The 10693-nt window shown below is 38.0% G+C and overlaps 1 pseudogene; it reads right to left on the reverse strand.

Moving 5' to 3' along the window:
• Window positions 1-5375: 5375 nt before the first annotated feature.
• Window positions 5376-5471, reverse strand: LOC144298948 (U6 spliceosomal RNA; annotated as a pseudogene).
• Between the last annotated feature and the right edge of the window lie 5222 nt (window positions 5472-10693).

Here is a 10693-nt window from a genome sequence, read left to right on the forward strand (position 1 = left end):
CTGAGATCATGAACTGAGCCAAAATCAACAGTGGTTCACTCAACTAACTGAGTCACCCAGGTGCCCCACATTGATTGATTTTTTGAGTATTAGCCAGTCTTGCATACCTGAAATAAATTACTTTTGGTCCTGGTGTATAATGTTTCATACATTGCTGGATTCTATTTGTGAATATTTTACTGAGATATTTACATGAAAGTTCCTGAGGGCATCTGGTCTGTGGTTTTCATTTTTCATAATGTCTTCATCTAGTTTTACTATTAGGGTAATGCTGACGTCACAAAATGAGTTAGGAAGCATTTCTTCCTCTTCTACTTTCTGAGGGAAGTTGTGTGGTATGGGCATTCAGTCTTTGTATGTACAAGAATCCCTCACTTTTTGAAAGTTTGGGTTACATCACTTTGCTTTTATGAGAGACCTACATTAGTACTTGTTTTTGCTAACTGAAACAAATCTGAAGAGGATCTTTGCTTTTACAAAGAAGGTGAAAAGAAAATCCAGTTCAGTGTTTGTTTTGCAGTAACAATGGCACTCAGTTCAGTGTTTGTGCATCCATTAGCAAGCTATGTCCCAAGTTATCAGAAAGCCTAAAGAAAGATTATTTTGGGGTCTGAAAATATTCAACAAAATTTCCATATAGATTAATGGTAATTGCTTCTTTGCTTTATGCCATTTTGGCTTACAAAAGATTTCATAGAAATGCTCTATGGATAGTGGGGGAAACCTCTACTGGGTAGAATTCTCCCATGAAACCATTTTGGCCTGGAGATTTCTGTTTCAAAGCTTTTGAATTACAAATTCAATTTCTTTAATGGTTACAGAACTATTCAGATTGTCTATTTCATCAAGATTGAGTTTAAATCATTTTTGGTTTTTGAAGAATTGGCCAATTTCTTCTAAGTTGTAAAATTTTTGAGTGAAATATTTCTTATAGTTTTTCCTCCTTATCTTTTTAAAAGGCTGTAGGATCTTAATGATATCCATTGTTTCATTGTGGATACTGATGGTTTCTGAATTGTTTCTTTTTATCTTTATCAATTTTGAAATTTGATTTAGCGATTTTATAGTTTTTTTTTAAGAGAATCAGCTGTTTGTTTAATTCCTTCTTTCTATTGTTTTCTGTTTTCAATTTTATTTTTCTCCTGCTGCTGCCCTTATTGCTTCCTTTGGGTTGATTTTGCTCTTCTTTCTCTAGTTTTGAGATAAGGTCTTAGATTATTGAGATCTTTCTTCTCTTTAATCATAAGCATTTAGTGCTACAAGCTTCCTTCTAATTACCCACATATTCTGATATGACCTATTAGGAAGAAATGTGAAACACGAAAACATGTGAAAATGTGTCTTATACAAATTAGGGTTTTATTCTTCTCATATGATATAATGTCAGGGAATGTTAAGAGCTTCACAGTGACATCAAGCACCAGGCAACATCTTTCCTTCTTTTCACACATTCCTAGCTTGTGCTTTTGGCCCATAGTTATAAGATGGCTGCATCACCTCCAGCATTATGAGCATGCTTCAAACAGAAGGGAGTAGTGTCCAGGAAAAAGCAAATGGGTACATGCCACTTGCATCCTTGCCCCACCACTTTGAAGTATCTTACAAGATAGCTCACCAAAAATATTCTGCTTAACGTCACTGGCCATAATTGCACCACATTTCACCACTGTGTGCTTGCCAGATTTGGGGAAGTTGTTCACTTGGGCATGCTGCTGCACCTAAACTATCATTCAGACACAGTATGTTGTACTAAGTGAAGAAGCAGAAATGCCCAGAGCACACTGAGTTCTTCAAGAAAGACGGCACCCTTGCAGGGCCAAACTAATGACCCCTTTCTTGGAACATCAAGACCTAATTGTGCTGGCAGCCCGCAGGCATACCCCAAGCTTTGTGGAACATCACAGAGGGCCAGGTGAGGAACTGCCTGTTCAGACCACCATCCATGAGAGGAGCAGGCTAGAGATGTGGCAGACAGAAGAGCTCTGTTGACAGGTGATCAGTGCCACTAATGGCGATTTAAGCCAGCTGAAGAATGTTGGCAACTGATACCAGCCTATAGCCCCTGGAACGCACAGGGGCTTCTCAGAAAGCCTGCCATTTGAGGACACAGTATGTGGCCAGGCAACACTCTTAGTGTTGGTGACAAAGTATCAGTGTCAGAATACTTTCATGCAAGTAGCTTATTGTTCTGCATGGTTCCATTTTCTTTCTCTGTCTCTTGGCACATCATTTAAACTTATTTTTACAATTCTTAAGTGCTTGACTTAGAGTTTTCATTATACCTTTTCAAAATTATGTAAGTCTACTTAGAAATACCTACAGTGTCTGTTCAGCCCTTTCAGCTGAAATCCACTGTCAGTATCCTGAAGCTTTTTTGGTACATCGGTACACTGAGGGGGAGGGAAAAAGATTTAAATTTTTTCTGACTTTGTCCCAGACTTTTACTGAGGTTGGGTCTCAGGGATATGACCTTTACCAGTGTTCCTGTCCCTTTTTCCAGGATATAGTGTTTTTTCTATCCACTGCTTTCTTCCCTGAGTGCAGTATCCCCAATATATTTCCTTGAAGAACTCTTTTCTATTGTCTATTTTGTTACTCTAGATGAAATAAATTTAGAACAAGTTGGAGTGAGCAAGATGCCTTTCTATTGCCTGGGATAAAGTCTCAGAATTCCCCTCCATCAGATTCTTTCTCCCTAGAGACTAGACCTTTGTTAGGAAGTAAGTCCTTTTTTTAATTATTCTTTTACATATAGTATAATACCCAGGGCTCATCCTGTCAAGTGCCTCCCTCAGTGCCCGTCACCCAGTCACCCCATCACCCTGCCCACCTCCCTTTCCACTACCCCCTGTTAATTTCTCAGAGTTAGGAGTCTTGCATGTTCTGTGACTCTCTCTGATATTTCCCACTCATTTTCTCTCCTTTCCCCTTTAATCCCTTTTACTATTTTTTATATTCCCCGTACGAGTGAAACCATATTATGATTGTCCTTCTCCGAGGAAGTAAGTCTTGAAGTCTCACCATTGCCACTAGCTAGATACTGACTGTGAGAGCCTAATGGTTTTCATATATTCACTGTCAAATTGAAGCTTTTTCTCAAAATACAGTCATCCTAGATTTTCTATTCATAATTAATATATATAATAGAAATTTTGATTGTAAGCAATTTTTATGTGTTTGAGCCTATCCTCATTAAGCTTTTGATTTAAGATGTTTAGCTATGAAGATAGAAAAACATATATTTGTTGGAATGCATGGCACTGAAGTTTACTGCTCTTATTCTCTTTATAAAAGGTACTTCAGCAGAAAAATGGAGTAATTTTTTAAAATATGAAAATATGGCATGCAAGAATATTTATGCCAACTCAGGAATTTAATAATAAAAATTCTAGGGTGACATCTGTGTAGCCTGTTTAGCAAGAAATGAGTTCACATTGTAGAAGGAAGAATAAGGTCAAGTGACAAGATATAATAAGTGAGGTACACACTCATTTACTATATGTATCATTTTATTTTGTGGCATTTGTTTTCTGAAACATATGTAAGATGATCTGTTGAGGACATGTATGTTTTTACATTTTTCTTAAGATATCTTTGCATGTAAATCAGGTCATCACTTTCTGACTTGGAAGCTAGTGAGCCTATCTATGTGAATTAATTGCTAAATCAAAAGTGAACAAACAAAAAGGAACCTAGGTGGTAACTGAAGTCAAAGTAGTGAGCAAGGCAATAAGCAACTCGCATGAAAGTATTCTGACACTGATACTTTGTCACCAAGAGTGTTGCCTGGCCACATACTGTGTCCTCAAATGGCAGGCTTTCTGAGAAGCCCCTGTGCGTTCCAGGGGCTGTAGGCTGGTATCAGTTGCCAACATTCTTCAGCTGGCTTAAATCGCCATTAGTGGCACTGATCACCTGTCAACAGAGCTCTTCTGTCTGCCACATCTCTAGCCTGCTCCTCTCATGGATGGTGGTCTGAACAGGCAGTTCCTCACCTGGCCCTCTGTGATGTTCCACAAAGCTTGGGGTATGCCTGCGGGCTGCCAGCACAATTAGGTCTTGATGTTCCAAGAAAGGGGTCATTAGTTTGGCCCTGCAAGGGTGCCGTCTTTCTTGAAGAACTCAGTGTGCTCTGGGCATTTCTGCTTCTTCACTTAGTACAACATACTGTGTCTGAATGATAGTTTAGGTGCAGCAGCATGCCCAAGTGAACAACTTCCCCAAATCTGGCAAGCACACAGTGGTGAAATGTGGTGCAATTATGGCCAGTGACGTTAAGCAGAATATTTTTGGTGAGCTATCTTGTAAGATACTTCAAAGTGGTGGGGCAAGGATGCAAGTGGCATGTACCCATTTGCTTTTTCCTGGACACTACTCCCTTCTGTTTGAAGCATGCTCATAATGCTGGAGGTGATGCAGCCATCTTATAACTATGGGCCAAAAGCACAAGCTAGGAATGAGTGGTCCAAGTCTCAAGTATTCAAAGACCTATTATTAGGCAGGATATTTTAAGAGCTCATAAGTTAAACATGTGCCAGAGGCTGCTCAAGGACCCATTCTCATGATTCTGGGAATGTAGAGTTGTGATAACCACAAGTCTGCTAAATTAAACCTTTACTGCATAGTCCACACCCACAGTTCTTGGCCTAAGCTCTCTTACTGCAAAACAATCATATATATCTGAGTGTCTACATTTAGTGTAGCATCTATATAATAATTTTAGCAATAATATTAGTATGTATATTCTTAACATTTAAAGGAGGCAGTGTGGGCTACAGAAAGACTTCAAGAAACAACTTATGTACTCTAGAAGTCCATTACATACATTTTTATATTTTTGTACCAGTTTCATTACTTGTGTCTGCCTTGGTTTACCACTTTACCTTATGATAAATGTGTGCAGAACTATTTAGTATAGAAATTAGTTGATGGTTGGAGAAAGCCGTGAGCAACAATCACTTTTACAGTTGCCATAAGAAGAATAGGATGCTTAGGAATAAATTTGACCTAGGAGATGAAAGACCTATATGCTGAAAACTATAAAACATTGATGAAAGAAAGTAAAGAAGACAGAAATAAATGGAAAGATATCCGATGTTCACAAACGGAAGATAAATCTTGTTAAATTGTGCAGCCACTATGGAAAACAGCGTGGAAGTTTCTCCATACTGTTAAATTAAAAATACCACTGCCATATAATCCAGAAATCCCACGGCTAGATATCTATCTGGATGAAATGAAATCACTCTCTTGAAGAGATATTTGCATTCCTGTGTTCATCACAGTATTTATCACAACAGCCAAGGTATAGAAATAACCCAAGTATCTGGTGATGTAGTATAGGTAAAGAAAATGTATGTATGTTAAGTGGAATGATAATCAGAACTTTCTTCATGAATTTGCATGTCATCCTTGCACAAGGCCCTGCTAATCTCTGTATCGTTATTTTAGTCTATGTGCTGCTAAAGCAACCCCAGTAATCAGCTTTTTAAAAGGAAGGAAATCCTGCCATTTTTTTTTTACAACATGTATGAATCTATAAGACATTATGCTAGGTGATATAAGCCAGATAGAAAAAGAAGAATACTACATGATCTTATTTACATTGGAATCTCAATAGTCAAACTCATAGAAGCAGAGAATAGGCAGTGATTGCCAGGGGTTGTATGGAAGGGGAAATGGAGAGATGGTGTCAAGAGGTACAAGATTTTAGTTATGCAAAATGAATGAATTCTGAAGATCTGTTGTACAATAATGTGACTGTAAGTTAACAGCGTTGTATTATATACTTCAAATTTGCTAAGGAAGTATATCTTTAAATGTGTCCACCACGCACACATAAAAAGATAAAAAAAGAAGACAGTAACTATGTGTGGTAGAATTTTGAAGAATGAAAAGGATTAAAAGAAGCCATACACTGAAAGATATTATTTGCAAACTACATATTCAACAAAGAACTCAAATAAAGTACATAAACAACTCTTAACATTTAATAGTTAAAAACAAATATTCCATTATTCTTGAGTAAATACCCAGAAGTGGAATTGCTGGGTCATATGGTAGTTCTAATTTAATTCTTTGAGGAGCCTCCACACAGTTTTCCACAGTGGCTACACCAGTTTGCATTCCCACTGAGTGCATGAGGGTTCCTTTTTCTCCACATCCTCGCCAGCACTTGTTATTTCTTGACTTTTTTATTTTCATTGTTCTGACAGGTATGAGATGATATCTCATTGTAGTTTTGATTTGCATTTTCCTCATGATGAATAATTTTGAGTGTGTTTTCATGTGTCTGTTGGCCATTTGTGTATATTCTCTGGAAAAACAACTATTCAGGTTTTCTGCCCGTTTTTAATTGGATTATTATTTTCCTGTGTGTGTTGAGTTCTTAACATATTTTGGATATTAACCCAATTTGAAAAGATATACACACATCTATGTTTATTGCTGCATTATTTAGATTAGATTCAGAAACAACCCAAGTGCCCATCAATAGATAAATGGATAAAAAAAAAAAAGATGTGGTATATGTATTACACAATGGAATGCTACTGAGCCATAAAAAAACGATAAGATCTTGTCATTTGCAAGTGCCTGGATGGAGCTAGAGGTTATAGAGCTAAGTGAAATGAGTCAGACAGAGAAAGACAAATACCATATGATTTCACTTATATGTGGAATTTAAAGGGAAAAATGAACAAAGATAAAAGAGACAAACAAGAAAATAGTTTCTTAAATACAGAGAACAAATTGGTGGTTGCCAGACAGGAAGTTGGGGGGCAGTGGATGAAATAGATAGAGAAAAGGGGATTAAGAGGTACAAACTTCCAATTACAAAATAAATAACTCATGGAGATTAATGGTACAGCATAGGAAATATAGTCAGTAAGATGATAATAATGTTGTTTGGTGACGGATGCTGACTACACTTACCATGGTGAGCACTGAGTAACGTATAGAATTGTTGAATCACTATATTGTACACCCAAGACTAATATAACACTGTATGTTAGTTATTCTTCAATTAAAAAAAAACCTACTCTTCATAAAAAAACATAAATATTCCATTTAGAAAATGGGCGAATGAACAGACATTTCATCAAAGAGGATGGCAAATAAGTACATGAAAAGATGTTTGACATCAGTAGCAATTAGGGAAATACAGATTAATACCAGTATGGGATACTTCTACATATGTATTAGGACCGCTAGCATTAAAAACCATGACACTACCAAAAGCTGATGAGGGGAAACTGAATCTCTCATATGTTGTTGGTGAAAATGTTAAGTGGTGCAAGCACTCTGAAAAATAGTTTGGCAATTTTTTAAAAAACTAAACTTATGAATATCATTCAATCCAGCAATCACCTCCCTTAGGCATTTACCCAGAGAAATGAAAACTTATGTCCACAGAAAAATCCGTATGCAAGTATTCATAGCAGTTTTTATTTGTAATAACCCAAATCTGGAAACAACCGAAATGTTCTATAATATGTTAATGGTTAGATAAACCACAGGACATCCATACCGGGGAATACTACACAGCAAGGAAGAAACAACTATTGATAGATGCAGTGATCTCACAAGGTTGTATAATGTGTGATTCCATTTATATAACATTTTCAAAATGACAAAAAATTAGAGCAATGGAGAGCATATTGTTAGTTGCCATGGGAATGTTGGGGAAGTAGAGAGCTGAGTAGCACAGGGAAGATCTTTGTGGTGATTGAATAGTTCTGCATATTGATTGCTTACACTAATCAAGCCTGTAATAAAATGACATAGAGGTAGACATAAACGTTGTACCAATGTCAATTTCCTTGTTTTGACATTGTACTACAGTTATTCAAAATGTAACATTTGGGAAAACTATGTAAAGGATACACAGGATGTCTTTACTATCTGCGACTTCCTCTTAATCTATAATAATTTCAAAATAAAATAAAATAAACAAAGACAGATATAGCCAGAAGAAGCATGTGTTTGGTGAGACCGTTTTCTCTGGTGCAAGGATAAATGGATCTGGAGTCAGATAGACTAAAGTCCCATTCCTGACTCCATGGATTACCAACTCTGTGGCCTTAAGAAAGTCCACTGACTTCTCTGACCTTCAGTTCTGTGCCATAGAATGGTCTTTATCAATTTCCTAACCTAAATGTTAGTCATTTTTATATCATTTCACAAATGTACAGATTGCTACATCATCTATAGACTGTAGTGTTATTTAATTATACTTTTTATAAAAACCAACACAATCCATTTGCTTAAACTCATATTTGGACCACATCTTAAGTAATTTTTCTGTAAAATCACCAGATCAAGAGGTAGTGATTTTTTTTGTCAAATAAGTATTAAAATAAAATTATTAAAAATTGAAGTTTGCCACTTAAATTGTCACTTATACTGTCAGTGACATGGGTCACACATTTCATGAAATGCTAGTTTGGCAACTTACAGATGAAGAAAGTGATGTCTCATAGACAAAAAGAAACAAATGTTCAGATTTTAAAGATCTCTTAAAGTATAAATCATAAGTAAAGTCCCAAGTCCTTAGCAGTATTTGTCCGTCCTGAGTTGGATCTCTATACTAGACACAGTTCTAGGCATTGGGTAGCTCTGCCTGCTTCTGTGGTTTGTTTCTCTTTTTCCCTTGCTCACTAGACCCCAGTCATACTTGGCTTTTTGCTCTTCCTAGGAGACCTATTGCTTTTCTTCCTCAGAGCCTTGCGATTCTCTCTGCCTGGAAGATTCTAGGTATTCATGTAGCTCACTTCCTCCATACATTTAGGTTTCTAGTCAATGTCACTAACTCACAAAGTCCTTCCTCGGATAACCTTCAAAATAGACACTCCCACCGCCCACCATTTATACATGTACATCATCTTATCCTCCAACCCTTACCCTGCTTTGTTTGTTTGTTTTTTTGTATATTTTTTATTGGCGTTCGATTTGCCAACATATAGTATAACACCCAGTGCTCATCCCGTCAAGTGCCCCCCTCAGTGCCTGTCACCCAGTCACCCCATCCCTCTGCCCACCTCCCCTTCCACCCCCTTGTTTGTTTTCCAGAGTTAGGAGTCTCTTATGTTCTATCACTCTGTCTGGTATTTCCCACTCATTTTCTCTCCTTTCCCCTAGTTTTCTTTATAGCACCATGATCACTTGCCATTATATGTTTGTTGTCTCCCCTCCTTAATCAGAATGGCAAGACTTTGCTTTCGTCTTCTTGGAGACCCAGTGCCTAGAACTGTGTCTGATATAGAGATCCATATCAGCCAATTCACCAGTCCTCCCTGCAGGACCTGAGAGAAGTGGTCAGGTGGGTTCCATTTGTAGTATTTGGACACCAGGAACCAGCACATCTCCCAGACAGTCCAACCATTTTCAGATGGTACCAATCATCAGAAGTCTTTCCAATTAGTTAAAACCTGCCTTGCTGCAATTTCCACCCAAGACTTCTAGTTCTGCCCTCTAGGCCTGCACAGAACATATCTTTCAGGAGGTAGTGATTCTACCTATCGTTCACTCATCAGTGTTTTTCAGGTTAATAGGTCTCTCCTTCCATCATTACACAAGCATAATCCTCTGGGATGATAGAGAGAACATGTGCTCTTGAGACAAGTAAGCCAAACCTGAATCCTGACATCACTCTTCAGTGTAACACTGAGCAGATTACATTTGCCTTTCAGGGATCCTGTGAGGATTCTAGGGGGTCAGTGACTTCATTGAGTGGCTTCATGTTCACTGCTTTCCTGGAGAAGGGACTACTTAGATATCAAAGGCAAAACAGATTTCCTGATATGCACCAGGCTTTCCCTAATACGTGCCAAGAAAGAAGAGAGTACAAGAGCACTGGGACCATCAAAGGGTATAAAATGACCATACCACAAACTAAGGATCCCCGAAAGAAAACCCAGTGACTCACAGATACACTTCCTGGTGGAGCCCAAGCAGTGCTCCCTTTCTATTTCCTCTTTGTTGGAGAAACTGCGGGAAGCATTTTTGCTCTGAGGCTAGAGACTAAGAAAGTCTCAGAAGCAGCCAATATTAAGGATTTGGATTATAGGAAATAAAGAGTAAATGCATAATTAAAAAGAGCTGGATGATAAGCTGAGTTAGGAGGATCTCCTTCTGGTTCTTTCTTGCTCACAGTATGACCCTGGGCAATCCTCTTCCACTCTGAGTCTGCATTTTCATAGTTGAGAAATGCCAATTCTAAGATCTATCAGGGTGTGAATGAATACCATGCATGCATTCATTAATTCATTGTTTTCAACAAATGTGCACAGCACATTCTTGACATACAGAAACTACAGCCAGTCCCTACCTTCAGGGACTCACTGTCTGTTAAAAGTTGCCCTTGATGTTGTCAGTCCAATAGGGGTGATAAACTGGAAAAATACTTAGTTCCAACCTCACATGAAAAACATTATGACAGAAAGAAGGAGGGAGAGCAGTTGTAAACATAAGAGAGGGGGCTAAACTTCCCAAGGAGAGGAGCAGGAAAGGCTTCATGGAAAGTGGGTCCATTCTCTCCACAATGCCAGAGACTTGGGATGGACTTGTAGATCCTCTGTTAATGTCTTCCACCTTCCCAGATGATGTCTCGAGAAGGACTCTGAATATTGGATCATCAATCTATGTTACTGACCCACAAGCTGGTGAGTGGTGGGGCACTCTGCCCTTCTCTGAT

This window comes from Canis aureus, chromosome 26, assembly GCF_053574225.1.
Source record: "Canis aureus isolate CA01 chromosome 26, VMU_Caureus_v.1.0, whole genome shotgun sequence".
NCBI classification, from domain to species: Eukaryota; Metazoa; Chordata; class Mammalia; order Carnivora; family Canidae; genus Canis; species Canis aureus.